The sequence below is a fragment of the Oncorhynchus clarkii genome, chromosome 8 (genome assembly GCF_045791955.1).
Source record: "Oncorhynchus clarkii lewisi isolate Uvic-CL-2024 chromosome 8, UVic_Ocla_1.0, whole genome shotgun sequence".
Taxonomy (NCBI): Eukaryota; Metazoa; Chordata; class Actinopteri; order Salmoniformes; family Salmonidae; genus Oncorhynchus; species Oncorhynchus clarkii.
In genome coordinates this window covers 20611323-20628033 of record NC_092154.1, presented here as the reverse complement: position 1 = coordinate 20628033, position 16711 = coordinate 20611323, and the positions used below count along the sequence as shown (strand labels likewise).

General features: G+C 43.2%; 1 pseudogene; it reads right to left on the bottom strand.

Moving 5' to 3' along the window:
- LOC139415411 (laminin subunit alpha-2-like) overlaps positions 1-16711 on the bottom strand; it is a 152841-nt pseudogene that overhangs the window by 15370 nt on the left and 120760 nt on the right.

Here is a 16711-nt window from a genome sequence, read left to right as displayed (position 1 = left end):
AGCTGTTGGGGTTCAAAAGAAAAATGGGACAGAAAGAAAATAATATGTGAGATACAGAATTATACAATGTCATTGTGTGAGACAAACGTGCCAGAGTAATACAGGTTTGAAAAAAAAATAATGCATTTTGAGTCAATCAGCTCATGATATGGCACAGACAATCATTTCATATACAGTAGGTACTGTAGCTAAGGCTTGACTACCCTTAAGAACTACAACACCCAGAAGATCTCTTACTGTTTTTCCTCGGGATCCTGGATCATGTTGTTAGCCTTGATGACGTCGTCCTCCAGCTTGCTGTTGTTCCTCTGCAGGCCCATCAAGTTCAGGTTCATGTCTCTCATTCTGGCCAGCACATTATTGGCTGTGTCGTTGACATCTCCTGCCTTGGACTTCGTGACCTGTAGCTTAGCCTCTGTATCTGGACGATACAGTATGTACTCATTTAATCTTGAAAGCAATAATCAAAGTCTTACTGTAAATCAGAGAGAGAACGGTAATCCAACATGGTACGGACTATTGAAGGTAGTCAGTCATACATGACTTACAGAAACCTTTCTGTGAACTGCTGCTCACCTTTCAGATGTTTCTACTGCACCATACAGCCTGTCTGTCAGTTTCCTCAGTGACTGATACCTTCCCATATTTAACCTGGATGGTGCTGCTTCGACATCTGTCATGTTGGATCTATAAGCATTTCACTACACCCGCAATAACATCTGTTAAACACGTATACAGGTATGTGACCAATAACATCTGTTAAACACATATACAGGTATGTGACCAATAACATCTGTTAAACACATATACAGGTATGTGACCAATACCATCTGTTAAACACATATACAGGTATGTGACCAATAAAATGTGATTTGATTTGAGGATGTCCCCTAATCCAATAGCTACACCACTATACTACTATCCATCCGCTCTGGTCCCACATCCTGGGCTCAGCCTGATACATTTCTCCATCAACATCAATGAGAAATATTTAACTTCTTCCTTTAAAACAAAAGGCATTTTATAGTGTTGTTTGTGTGCTTACCATTGGGGATTGCATTCAGCTTCCCTAATGTACTGTCGAGATCTTTCAGCAAGCCCTAACATTGAGTGGCTGCTGCCAACACACTGACTCAACTCCAGCCACTTTAATAATGGGAATTGATGGAAATTGATGTAAAATATATCACTAGCCACTTTAAACAATGCTACTTAATATAATGTTTACATACCCTACATTATTCATCATGTATGTATATACTGTACTCTATATCATCTACTGCAGCTTTATGTAATACATGTATCACTAGCCACTTTAAACTATGCCACTTTGTTTACATACCCTACATTACTCATCTCATATGTATATACTGCACTCGATACCATCTACTGCATCTTGCCTATGCCGTTCTGTACCATCACTCATTCATATCTTTATGTACATATTCTTTATCCCTTTACACTTGTGTGCATAAGGTAGTAGTTTTGGAATTGTTAGGTTAGATAACTCGTTGGTTATTACTGCATTGTCGGAACTAGAAGCACAAGCATTTTGCTACACTCGCATTAACATCTGCTAACCATGTGTATGTGACAAATACAATTTGATTTGATTTGATTCTTCAAGTCACCAGCTGTCACCCGGGCCTGGAGACTGCCCACACTCTCAGCGTTCTCTGAACAAAGACCACACCCTCCGCTTGTTTAGCAAACAGTCCTCAGAAAACACAGTTCTTTGAAATATTTCTGTGTGTGTGTGTGTGTGTGTGTGTGTGTGTGTGTGTGTGTGTGTGCGCGCGTGCGCGCGTGTGTGTGCGTGTGTGTGCACCAAGAATGTAAGTGTGATTATCAGAATAATGCATTCTACAGTAACGGAAGAAACATACAGTGGTACTACGTCCATACACACATACAGTGGTACTACGTCCATACAAACATACAGTGGTACTACGTCCATACAAACATACAGTGGTACTACGTCCATACAAACATACAGTGGTACTACGTCCATACACACATACAGTGGTACTACATCCATACAAACATACAGTGGTACTACGTCCATACAAACATACAGTGGTACTACGTACATACAAACATACAGTGGTACTACGTCCATACAAACATACAGTGGTACTACGTCCATACAAACATACAGTGGTACTACGTCCATACAAACATACAGTGGTACTACGTCCATACAAACATACAGTGGTACTACGTCCATACAAACATACAGTGGTATTACGTCCATACAAACATACAGTGGTACTACGTCCATACAAACATACAGTGGTACTACGTCCATACAAACATACAGTGGTACTACGTCCATACAAACATACAGTGGTACTACGTCCATACAAACATACAGTGGTACTACGTCCATACAAACATACAGTGGTACTACGTCCATACAAACATACAGTGGTACTACGTCCATACAAACATACAGTGGTACTGCGTCCATACAAACATACAGTGGTACTACGTCCATACAAACATACAGTGGTACTACATACATACAAACATACAGTGGTACTACGTCCATACAAACATACAGTGATACTACGTCCATACAAACATACAGTGGTACTACGTCCATACAAACATACAGTGGTACTACGTCCATACACACATACAGTGGTACTACGTCCATACAAACATACAGTGGTACTACGTCCATACAAACATACAGTGGTACTACGTCCATACAAACATACAGTGGTACTACGTCCATACAAACATACAGTGGTACTACGTCCATACAAACATACAGTGGTACTACGTCCATACACACATACAGTGGTACTACGTCCATACAAACATACAGTGGTACTACGTCCATACAAACATACAGTGGTACTACGTCCATACACACATACAGTGGTACTACGTCCATACACACATACAGTGGTACTACGTCCATACAAACATACAGTGGTACTACGTCCATACACACATACAGTGGTACTACGTCCATACAAACATACAGTGGTACTACGTCCATACAAACATACAGTGGTACTACGTACCCCTGGGTACTACACAATGTACAAACAGGACAAATGCTGATTAATATTCCTCATAGAGAGAACCCCAGGTAAATATGGCTCTGAATATTTTAAAGTACATCAATGAATAAAAAAATAGCAACACAGTTTGGAAAACGACCGTAGTCTTTTTCAACATTGTATTAATAATGTGTGGAGTATAAAGCTGTGTTTTTGAACAGAAGACACACGGGCTGAGGAGATTTTCCACAGAGGGGACCAATGTTCCCACTCAGACTTCTGAGCGTCTCCCTCTCTCCTTTAGAGAGAAGAAGAGAAGAAGAAAGAGAGGGGAAAAGGTTTCTCTTCACCTCCGCTGGCTCCTGCTGCAGGAGGGAGAGTCACGATAATAAGGACGACAGCGCTGGGACTTTGATCTCTACAGCGTGACAAATGGAGGTGAATAAGGAAATGCAAAAACGTTTGAACGCCAAATCTCTGCTGCTCAGCACATTAGAGACAGAGGTCCTCTTTGAATCCTTCAACACACACACACACACACACACACACACACACACACACACACACACACACACACACACACACACACACACACACACAGACACAGGGTAAAGGGGTGATGTGTGTGTAGGTGTGTGCATGCACTCACCAGCTGAAAGGCCTCTGTCCCGTGTGCCCCGGCCTGCTTTGCCTCTTTATCCGCCTCCTCGATGATGTTGTTGTATGCGTTGAACGCTGCCGTGGCGTTAAAGGACAGGTTCTTGGTTAGCAAGAGACTTGGTTAGGACACCATCCAACACATGAACAAAATATTAAAGAACAACAATTACATTCAATCCACCATATCATTATAACAGAGGTACAGCAAACAAAAGTACTACACATCTGATGTATGTGTGTCTGTCTGTGAATCTGTCTGCCTGTCCCGTACCTGTCCAGGATGCCAGAGGACTCGTTGAGCTGGGCAGCATGGTTCTCAGTGTCCTGCAGCAGATCAGTCAGGGTGTTGTCACTCGGGCCCTTAGTCAGACGACTCACCCTGTAGTCCAGGTGCTCATGGAGAGGACCCAGCTCACGCTCCATCTCCTCCAGATCCTACACAGAAGAGAGAAAAAGAAGAAAAGAAAGAGAGACAGACAGACAGAAAGACAAATAGAGCAGGAGAGCAACACAGACAGACAGAAAGAGAGAGAAAGAAAGAGGGAGAGAGATGAAGCTGAACCCCTGCCTTGATGCAGGTGGGACATATGTACAAATAAAGACCCGGTCGTGAAAAGGTCAAGTCCAATAGTGCTCCAGGCAACATCTGTCTGACATCATGAAAGCATTCCAACAGAGTAAAAGTGTGTCTTCCTCTCCCAATGACGGGGGCTTGACAGGCCTGAGTTTAAGATGTGTGTGTGTGTGTGTGTGTGTGTGGTGTCTAGAGACTACCTCAATCCCCTTATTGATGTTGGCTTCAGCCAGAATGCGCTCTCTGTCTTCCAGCAAGTCTTCAGTTCCTTTCTTCACTGAGCTCAAATAATCCCTCTGTCTCTGCAAGCAGACCAGAGAACACAATCAGCCCAACTAACTTTACAGAAACTACAACACAAAACGGTGTATATACCATAACTGTGAATAGACACCACTACCCATTATCAAAAGGGTGAAATGGGAGGTGTATGGTTGCGTGTGTGTGTGTGTGTGTGTGTGTGTGTGTGTGTGTGTGTGTGTGTGTGTGTGTGTGTGTGTGTGTGTGTGTGTGTGTGTGTGTGTGTGTGTGTGTGTGTGTGTGTGTGTGTGTGTGTGTGTGTGTGTGTGTACAAGCTGCCTACCTCCAGGGCAGTGAGGTTGCACTGGTTCTGTCCAGACAGGGCCCCAGCCTCCCTGCTCTTCTCCTGGGCATCCTTCAGCAGGGCCTGGGCCTCGTCCAGCTTGGCCCGGTGGTCACCCTTCTCTGTCACCTCGGCCTTCAGGTCCTCCGTAGCCTGGTGGGGGTCCCCAAAGAGAAGCTTCACCTTCTGGTACAGGGCCTCTGCCAGTCTGGGGAGCGAGAGTGGAGGGGTGGAATGAGAAGGAGGGGAGAGAGGGAGAGAGAAAGAGAGAGGGAAGAAAAGAGGGAAAGAGAATGGGGCGGAGAAAAAGAGAGAGAGAAAGAGAGAGCGATGGGGAAAGAGAAAGGGGAAGATCAGAGTACTGTATAGCGTGAGGAGGAGAGGAACATGTTCTTTCTCTCTCCTTTCTTTCTTCTTCTCCTCCATTTGTGGATCAGACCAGCCACTAGATGTCCCTCTTTCTTTTTGCATGACTCATCCAGGCCTCAGCCAGAAGGAAACATGAGTAAACTGGTTTGATTAGAATTAATAATATTCCTCACACACACACCTCAGGCAACTTTTAATTAGCTCATTAAGGTTTCACATAAGAAAAGTAAACTTCCTTCATTCAGTTGAGATTTGCTTGGCCGCAAAATTATTTGTATAATATTTTAAAAAACAGCGAATCAATAAATATGCAAATTAAAAAATTACTACAGTACACAAATATGTTTTTAAATAGATCACCTCTTTGTTTACTATATGACGGCATTAATTTAGCTGTGATTACAGTGGCCCAGGCAAAGCAGGGGATACCTTCCTAAAAATATGAGGTGTGTGGTGTGACCTGTGTGCTGCATATGTGGTGTGACCTGTGTCCTGCAGTGGAGGCTGCTGAGGGGAGGACGGCTCATAATAATGTCTGGAACGGAGCAAATGGAATGGCATCAAACACATATAAACCATGTTTGATACCATTACACTAATTCCTCTCCAGCCATTACCACGAGCCCGTCCTCCCCAATTAAGGTGCCACCAACCTCCTGTGGTGTGCTGCTATGCTTGGATACACTAGTCCCATCCCTGTGTGAACCGTAATAGACTGACATTATAGTCTGTGATCTGATGTTGACTAGAGGTTGGTATCTGGGGTTGACCAGTCAGGCCTTACCCCAGCTCCTCCTCTGAGATGTGGTTCTTGCCTCCCAGCTGGTGTTTGGGGAGCTCGGCTACCATGGTCTCAATCTCCTGGTGCATCTCATTCAGGCTCTTCTCTGGAGCTCCGTTCCTTCCCAGAGTCTCATTCAGCTCTTTAGCCTTGACTTTCAGAGCTGGAGGATAGAGGACATTGTACGTTTTACACGAACGCAGGAACACGCACACACACTGCCTTAAGGCACAATTTTCTATCTCCTGACACTCTGTCCTACACTGTCACCTCTAGCTGAAAGGGAGAACAGAATGTGTTATAAATCAAACAGTGTTTGATACATGTCTCCTCTCATCAAAACCCAGGTTTTTATCCTGCTGCTGCCATGATGACCATTAGAGACAGAGAGAGAGAGAGAGAGAGGTGGAGAGAGAGAGACAGAGAGAGAGAGAGGTGGAGAGAGAGAGAGAGCAAGAGAGCGAGAGAGGAGAGAGGAAAGAGAGAGAGAGCGAGAGAGAGAGGAGAGAGGAAATTGCGAGAGAGAGAGAGGGAGAGAGAGAGAGAGAGAGAGAGAGAGAGAGAGAGAGAGAGGGGTGCGAGAGAGAGAGGGAGAGGGGAGAGAGAGAGAGAGAGAGAGAGAGAGAGAGAGAGAGAGAGAGAGATGGAGAGAGAGAGAGAGAGGGAGGGGGGAGAGAGAGAGGTAGAGGGGGGAGAGAGAGAGGGAGAGAGAGAGAGGGAGAGAGAGAGAGGATCTGAGAGGGCTGTGCGTCTGTTTGCTATGCTGCTAACGTCAAAAAAACATGCCAAATCCACACTGGCCTCTAAACCACCCAAGGGCCAGTTAGTTAGTACAGGAAGTGTGTATTACTACACTACACTAGACGCCATCATCAGCAAAGAGCTCATCTTCGTATGTGTGTTATTTGCGTACAGCCAAGCCTTTGTTTGTGTGCTCGTAGAGCACATAGGGATGAGCTACAGAAGCAGCTAGCGAGCGCCCAGATTAGATGAGTTGCTCAAAGCAAGGCAGAACAAAGTGGATCACAACAAAAGCACTTTTTTCTTTCCATTCAATGGCGATGGAGGCTTCTTATAAGTTGATTCAAAGACATTCAAATTCTGTTTGGCAGACCAATGTACTGTAATCAAATGAATGTGGTCTTTGAAATCTAAACCCAATCAGTTCAAAAGAAACGGAGAGAGAAGTTGCTCCAATTGGGTTCTAATTTGAATATCAATCATCAAATTGAAAATGAGGCTTATTTGGATGCATTCCCTACATTCCTGAACAGTTCAAACGTAAACACTTAATGTGATTACAAAGACAAAATATATGCCTATTAAAGTACTCCGGCACGGAATAATTACATAGCATGTTTCAAAGGCAATTAAACACTTAAATGTTTGGTGGATTGCATAATCAGATTGTCTCCTTTACGAATACATCAGCATGAAAAAACAGTCCAATCTCCTCCTTAATGCTTTTACAAGAAACTCTATGTGATCATGAATCTTTGCGAGGAAGTCAAGGGAGACATGCTCTGTGCATCCCACTTTGAGTGTGTTTTTTTTGTTGTTGAAATATTTCAGAAAATACCATTTTTATGTAAATGAGGATGGCATCACTGAAGTCAGTCATTGCCTACAATCAGTAGACATGTAAATAGCACATTTGAACCAGTCCAATCCTCTAATGGGTTAGAGACTGTGTTTGAGGTTCAGTGAAAGTTTGTGTGTGTGTGTTTGCGTTCCTTTGACAGTGTGTGTGTTTGTGTGTGAATGTGTTTTTTGTGTACATTCCTTTGAATGTGTGTGCATGTGTGTCTGTGTATCTGCTCATGCGGGTGTCTGTGCCGTATGCTTCTGGCAGTGTGAGTCCCACCTGCTGTAGCATGTATAGTTGAAGTTGGTTTACATACACTTAGGTTGGAGTCATTAAAACTCGTTTTTCAACCACTCCACACATTTCCGGTTAACAAACTATAGATTTGGTAAGTCGGTTAGGACATCTACTTTTTACATGACACAAGTCATTTTTCCAACAATTGTTTACAGACAGATTATTTCACTTATAATTCACTGTATCACAATTCCAGTGGGTCAGAAGTTTACATACACTAAGTTGACTGTGCCTTGAAACAGCTTGGAAAATTCCAGAAAAGGATGCCATGGCTTTAGAAGCTTCTGATAGGATAATTGACATCATTTTAGTCAATTGGAGGTGTACCTATGGATGTACTTCAAGGCCTACCTTCAAACTCAGTCCCTCTTTGCTTAACGTCATGGGAAAATCAAAAGATATCAGCCAAGACCTCAGAAAAAAACTTGTAGACCTCCACAAGTCTGGTTCATCCTTGGGAGCAATTTCCAAATGCCTGAAGGTACCATGTTCATCTGTACAAACAATTGTACGCAACTATAAACACCATGTTCAGACCACGCAGCCGTCATACCACTCAGGAAGGAGACGGGTTCTGTCTCCTAGAGATGAAGATACTTTGGTGTGAAAAGTACAAATCAATTCCAGAACAACATTAAAGGACCTTGTGAAGATGCTGGAGGAAACAGGTACAATCTATATTCACAGTAAAACAAGGCCTATATCGACATAACCTGAAAGGCCGCTCAGCAAGGAAGAAGCCACTGCTCCAAAACCGCCATAGATAAACCAGACTACAGTTTACAACTGCAAATGGGGACAAAGATCGTACTTTTTGGAGAAATGTCCTCTGGTCTGACGAAACAAAATTAGAGCTGTTTGGCCATAACGACCATCGTTATGTTTGGAGGAAAAGTGAGGACGCTTGCAAGCCGAAGCATGGGGGTGGCAGCATCATGTTGTGGGGGTGCTTTGCTGCAGGAGGGACTGGTGCACTTCACAAAATAGGTAGCATCATGAGAAAGAAAAATGATGTGGATATATTGAAGCAACATCTGAAGACATCAGTCACGAAGTTAAAGTTTGGTCGCAAATGGATCTTCCAAATGGACAATGACCCCAAGCATACCTCCAAAGTTGTGGCAAAATGGGAGAGAACACACACACATTCAATCAGTTGGATGGACAAACCAATCCAGGATGGGCCAGTGTTCAGAGTGTTTATTCAAGATGCACAATTCCCACTGGGCACACGCTGGTTGAATCAACTTTTGTTGTATTGTCAGTTCAATGAAATTACGTTGAACCAACATGGAATAGAAGTTAAATTGTGTTCATACCGTTGCTACTTTCTGTTGTCATCATCTATGCATATTCACTTTAATAACTCTACCTACATGTACATATAACCTCAACTAACCGGTGCCCCTGCACATGGACTCTGTACCTGTACCCCCCTGTATATAGTCTCGCTATTGTTATTTTACTGCAGCTCTTTAATGAATTACTTGTTTATTTTTATTTCTTATTCTTATCCATATTTCTTTTAAACTGCATTGTTGATTAGGAGCTCGTAAGTAAGCATTTCACTGTAAGGTCTACACTTTTTGTATTCATGTGACTATTACAACTTGATTTTATTTTATTTGAAATTGTGCCTAGTGTGTTAACTGCACGTTTCCAATCCGGAATCCTGTGGCCCCCAATGGTCTAAGGGACAGCCTCAGAGTGACTGGTCCAAACAATCTATTTCAGAACCAGCAGTCAGAGTTGATTTAGACCATTCATAAATGCTAAATCAAGGGCAATAGCTAAGTACTGTTCCTGACTGTGTGTTCGAATCAAAAGAGACAACCTAGTACACACACAAAGAACCAATGTCAATGGAAATATATGGATTTCTTACAATAGGCTTCAAAAGAAAATATACATATTTGTTCTGCAGCAAGGAACAAAACAACAAGGTCAGGATTATAGAATGAGTGAATCACAAATGGACTAGCTGTGCTTACGTAACAGACTAGGACTAAACCAAGCAACCTAACAGAGAGGTCTTGATTAAATGTCAATGTCAGAATGTGTTTTCTTGTCAGAGAAATGAGAAGTAAAGATGTCTTTTAGACAGCGGGTTGTTTTGGTAACAGAGCTATCCAAAGATCTTTCTGCAACAGAACATTCCAGACAGAACATACCAGTCAAAAGTTTGGACACACCTACTCATTCCAGGGTTTTTCTTTATTATTACTATTTTATACATTTAACTAGGCAAGTCAATTAAGAACAAATTCTTATTTTCAATGATGGCCTAGGGACAGTGGGTTAACTGCCTGTTCAGGGGTAGAATGACAGATTTGTACCTTGTCAGCTCAGCGGTTTGAACTTGCAACCTTCCAGTTACAAGTCCAACGCTCTAACCACTAGGCTACCCTGCCGCCCCAATTATTGTACATTCTACATTGTATTCTACATTGTAGAATAATAGTGAAGACTTCAAAACTATGAAATAACACATATGGAATCACGTAGTAACCAAAAAAGTGTTAAACAAATCAAAATATATTTTATATTTGAAATTCTTCAAAGTAGCCACCCTTTGCCTTGATGACAGCTTTGCACACTTTTGGCATTCTCTCAACCAGCTTCATGAAGTAGATACCTGGAATGCATTTCATTAACAAGTATGCCTTGTTAAAAGTTAATTTGTGGAATTTCTTTCCTTCTTGATGTGTTTGAGCCAATCAGTTGTGTTGTGACAAGGTAGGGCTGGTATACAGAAGATAGTTCTATTTGGTAAAAAACAAAACAAGTCCATATTATGGCAAGAACAGCTCAAAGAAAGCAAAGAGAAACGACAGGCCATTATTACTTTAGGACATGAAGGTCAGTCAAAACGGAACATTTCAAGAACTTTGAAAGTTTCTTCAAGTGCAGTCGCAAAACCCTCAAGCGCCATGATGATACTGGCTCTCATGAGGACCGCCACAGGAAAGGAAGACCCAGAGTTACCTCTGCTGCAGAGGATAAGTTCATTAGAGTTAACTGCACCTCAGATTGCTGCCAAAATAAATAAATGCTTCATAGAGTTCAAGTAAAAGACACATCTCAAAATCAACTGTTCAGAGGAGACTGCGTGAATCAGGCCTTCATGGTCAAATTGCTGTAAAGAAACCACTACTAAAGGACACCAATAAGAAGAGACCTGCTTGGGCCAAGAAACACAACTAATGGACATTAGACCGGTGGAAATGAGTCCAAATTTGAGATTTTTGGTTCCAACCACCGTGTCTTTGTGAGATACAGAGTAGGTGAACGAATGATCTCTGCATGTGTGGTTCCCACCGTGGAGCATGGAGGAGGAGGTATGATGGTGTGGGGCTGCTTTGCTGGTGACACTGTCTGTGATTTATTTAGAATTCAATGCACATTTAACCAGCATGGCTACCACAGCATGCTGCAGCGATACGCCATCCCATCTGGTTTGAGCTTATTGGGACTATCATTTGTTTTTTTAACAGGACAATAACCCGAAACACACCTCCAGGCTGTGCAAGGGCAATTTAACCAGTAGGCTGTCACCAGGCTGCCTAGGTTACTTACGGCCAGCTGCAGGCGCCTCTCCAGCGAATTATGTGGCGAGAGCATGTGCTGTGGGGACATACACACATACACACGCAGAGGGGAGAGAGTCAGAGTGGGGTACTGTGCCGAAAGGTCATCTACCATTAAATCACCACAGTTCTGGCAGGCGAGGTGTGTGTGAGCAGACCCTCAATTCCCTGTATTTAACTTTGCACCCCAGCCCAATTCATCAGTGTTATGCCAATAGGGACCCTGCCATATATCTCCTCACAGACTTACAAACAGCAGAGCACCAGAGACTGCATAAGGGCATCTAGCTCAGTGGACTCTAAAAGCCCAGCCTGAGCCAATGATCTGGCTTTCCACAAGAGGGGAGCAGTCAAGTGATATCTTCATTGGCCCCCCTCAGGATGCCCTTTAGTAATAATCTGCATCTTTGTTGTGTCTTATATCTCCAGTTCCATCTCCTCCTCAATTCCCTTTTGTTATCAACAAGTTTAAAGGCTGCTGTGTGTGTAATATATCACTGCTACAGATTCTGGTGATTGTGTCTTTGTTCTTGCATGAGAGGGAGAGGTGGCTAAACGGAGTGGAGCTATGGTGTCGTCTGGAGTGGATTTGAGGAGTGTTTGAAGCCGCGGTGTGTGACGGGCTCTACGTCTCCCACAGAGACACTAACAGCTGAGAGATATTAACACAGCATCTTGTCCAGGTGGGTAACTTAATCACGACTGATTCTGTTCATCTTAGCAAAATCCAAGTTATTTTTTTTATATATCAGCTTAGAATCTTTATCTTTAAAATCGAATAATCATATAATTGTTAAAAACAGAAATAATGTAGTACTCTCTTTCCAGAGAACACAAAGGGAAGTGTTTGGGTGCCTTCTATTCACCTTGAGTTACTCTGTCATGTTCTCAAACTGGTAGAGGACTTTGTATGGCAGTGGTAGAGGGCTGGTGAGGTTGATACTGGTGATAATACGATGCAATCTTTGCATATTACTAATGAAGAGCCCAGAACAGTCACACACACACACACACACACACACACACACACACACACACACACACACACACACACACACACACACACACACACACACACACACACACACACACACACACCACACCACCCTACTGGGGGTCAAGGGGTCAACCCCAAGGGCATGGGGGTGCTAATGGTAGCTTGTTGCCTGGCAACATCTCTACCAGGGGGGCATTACTGTATTTACAAGGGCGACTGTGTTGCCACCCGAGGAGGGGGCACAGCCTGAGAGAAGTGCTTTTCAATGTGAGGGACATGGTGGAACGGGTTGAGCCCCAGCTTCTTCCTTCTTCACCCTGTTAAGTTTAGTTTCATACCATTCTCCCACACACACCAGTGCTCCCTCAAAAGACACAATCGCTCTTTGACACTTCAAGATAGCCGTCCTTGGTCCTCTACTCTTTAGGCTTTGGAGAATCCTGGAGTTTTTTTGCTGGTTTGAGATTAAACAGGAGCGGCACCGGGTGAAGGGATCTCAAGCGTGAAATTTAACATAGAGTGTGAAACGGCTTTTGGCAGCCCATTATGAGTGTTCAACATGCCACAAGCAATAGGAAAGCAAAACACACACTTGCGGGCACAGTACACACACACACACACACACACACACACACACAAAACAAACCATGTGTAGACTTGTCATGTCCCCCCAGTTTCTCCTGAATAAATGAACATGTTTTTTACAGACCCACTGTTACAGAGGAAGGCCTGACAATCCACACAGAAAGAGGGCACACATCCTGCGTGTCTTTTCCAGGGTCGTTTTCATTAGTCGGATTACTCCAAAAAGAAAATATTTTGTAACAAAAACTAGAGTTTCTATTGGACGAATAGGTCCCTCCGTATTTTGTTCCGTTTGCTTCCTAGAGTAAACGGTATACAGGTTATTTTTGCATCAGACTAAATGTTTTGCTACGGAATCTGACTAATGAATACACCCCAGGTTGAGAATCCTAAAGTGGAGGAAGAATGGCACCAAGCAAGCTCAAACCTGCATCTCTCGAATATAAACCTACGTCTTCCAAATATAAACTTGGTCCTTGCAAATGTAAAAAAACGACTGATTCTGAGTACTTTTTTCCTCTTTTAATAGTGACCATGGAGGGATTGACACGGAGTTTGAAGGAGTTGAAGAGAATGAAGTATTAAATTAAGGAGCGGCTTCGGTGTCTGAAGAGTGGGAAGACCTGTCCACGATGATTCTTTGTTGATTGAAGTACGGTTGAAGGTTAAAAAAAAGTAAATCATGGAGTTGTCTGACCCGTATGATGTTTGATTTGGAGTTTCTCCCTTCTCGAGCAATGTTATCATATGTTAGCTACACAGTTAAAGTATTCATGCCTACTGTGCTGCAAGGATTTCACTGCCAGATATTTGGTCATGAAGCATCAGTTTGTAGGAAGGAGCAGCCTAGATGTGCCAGATGTGAGGGTTTTCATTACGTGGAGACATGCCTGGAGGACAAACCCAGTCAGTGTAGTAACTCCAAAGGTAATCATGTGTGCCCGATAAAAGGGAAACAGATACAGGTAACTAAAGTCAGAATAAGACAGGGTGTTACATTAGGTATGCAGTGCAGTGAAAAGGGTTGTGGAGGACCGGGAGGGAATGCTCTCCCCGCCGCTACAGAAGGACCAACGGCAACAGTGAATGTTCCCATTACAACTTGTGGTCCCCAGAAAATGTGCTTTGACAAATGAAGATTCCTGGCTTCATCACGATGGTTGTGAATTGTGCTGTGCAAGTAGAACACAGGCCACAGAAAATTGGCATTGTTGTGAAAGCAGCTGACATTTTTATGGAAGTTCGAGACATATCTGTGAACCTACAGGAAATGTTGCCAGTAGAAGTGCCGGTCTCCCAGGCCCGAGGAAGGATTAATCCCACCGGATCTATCTGTATTATGGATAGTGGGATAGGGGTGGGTGCTGATTATGTAGTTTAGGGTGGGTTTTTAGTTTTTTTGGTTTCTTCCAATATATATTTTTGTTCATCTGAGTGAGTCTTGCACTCATACAGTACCTTTGAGAGGCATCAATACACTTAAAAATCCACTAGAAGAAGAAGACTACTTTCACCCGCTATTGCGCCGCCGCCCTTAACAAGCAGCACACTTTTTTGTGGCTTGCCTTGCACCAATCAAGGAAGGGAATGAGGCCTACCTAGCTAGCTAATTTCCCGCCGTTTGACAATGAACTCTTCACGACAAATTACGGTAATATAATGTCCAGTAAAATGTTGCCATTAAAAACGATTTCTTTATTTTTCTCACCAATTTCAAACTTGACTCATCGCTGCAACTGCCCGAAGGGTAGGCGAAGGTCGAGTCATGCATCCTCCGAAACATGACCCATCAAACTGTGCTTCTTAACACCCACCCCCTTGACCTGGAAGCCAGCCGCACAAATGTGTCGGAGGAAACAGCGTTCAACTGACGATCGAGGTAAGCCTGCAGGCGCCTGCCCGCCACAAGAGAGCGATGAGCTAAGTAAAGCCCCCCCAGCCAAACCGACGCTGGGCCAATTGTGCGCTGCCCTAGGGTCTCCCGATCACGTCCGGTTGTGACACTCGGGAGGCCTGCCATTACATTTGGATAAACGGAAGGAGTTCCTGAGCAGCAATGTCGATTATCGACTTTAGTTATAGTCCAAGAGTGTTGTTGTGGAGCACCGTACAATCTGCATTCACCTCCAAAAGATGAGGCATGATCATTGAGGTATAAAAGAACTGGAGACAGCTTCCAAGATGGATGCCCGTTGTTTTTTAACGTAATCTACTCACGTTCACATACTCAGTTTCATGGTCGCTGCCATCTGCTTTACAGAGCCGATAATGCCTGCGCACTAGCGCTCAGTGAGCACTGTAGCAAGTGTGAGCAGCGATGGCATCATCACGTCATCCAGAAGCATGACAGACATTGGATGAATACTACATGTTCATATCTTCGGCTGTGAGTGATGGAAAAAAACGGCCTTGAAGACAATTATTGGAATAATTCAATGGATATTTTTGTCACAAAGGTGATAACGAAAGTGTCTTTTTAGGAATTTTAAAATTGTACTTCTTTGTGGGGCCATCTATTGGATTGTCCTTCGGCCTCGGCTTCAGCTACATTGCAGTACCAAAAGTGAGCACAGTGGAAAGCGTGCTTCCAGGCCAGAACCCTGGCCCCCTGGGCATGATCCCTTTGGCTTTGGCTCAAAGGAAACCTTTGGAGGAAACCACCAAAACAACTGTTATGACTGCACGTGAGGATCACAATGGGTCAGATCAGCTTGGAAATGGCTGACATGGAATGGATACCCCCTTTAAATGTCACGTTTCCATCCAATACGTTGTGCATATGATATGACATATTATGACGATGTTTCTGTTAATAACTTCTTATGGCTGCAGGGGCAGTATTGAGTAGCTTGGATGAAAGGTGCCCAGGGGTGCCCAGAGTAAACAGCCTGCTCCTCAGTCCCAGTTGCTAATATATGCATATTATTATTAGTATTGGATAGAAAACTCTCTGAAATTTCTAAAACTGTTTGAATGATGTCTTTGAGTATAACAGAACGCATATGGCAGGCAAAAACCTGAGAAGAAATCCAAACAGGAAGTGAGAAATCTGAGGTTGGTCGATTTTCAACCCAGGCCCTATTGAAGTCACAGTGGGATATGGATGAAGTTGCACTTTCTAGGTCTTCCACTAGATGTCAACCGTCTTTAGAAACTTGAATGAGGCTTCTACTGTGGTGTGGGGCTGAATAAGAGTTGAATGAGTCAGGTTACTGGCAGAGAGCCATTTCCTGGTAACACGCATTTCACATGATATCGACCTGCGTTCCATGGCTTCTCTAGACACAAAGGAATTCTCCGGTTGGAACTTTATTGAAGATTTATGATAACAACATCCTAAAGATTGATTCTATACTTAGTTTGAAATGTTTCTTCGACCTGTAATATAACTTTTTGAAGTTTTTGTCCGAAGTTATGCTGAACCTGCACAAGCGTTTGGATATGTGTACCTAAAGCCCTAACAAAAGTAGCTACTTGGACATAAATAATAGACATTAGCGAACAAATCAAGCATTTATTGTGGAACAAGGATTCCTGGGAGTGCATTCTGATGAAGATCATCAAAGGTAAGGGAATATTTATCATGTGATTTCTGGTTTCTGTTGACTCCAACATGGCAGATAATTTTATTTATTTTCTGAGCGCCGTCTCAGATTACTGCATGGTTTGCTTTTTCAGT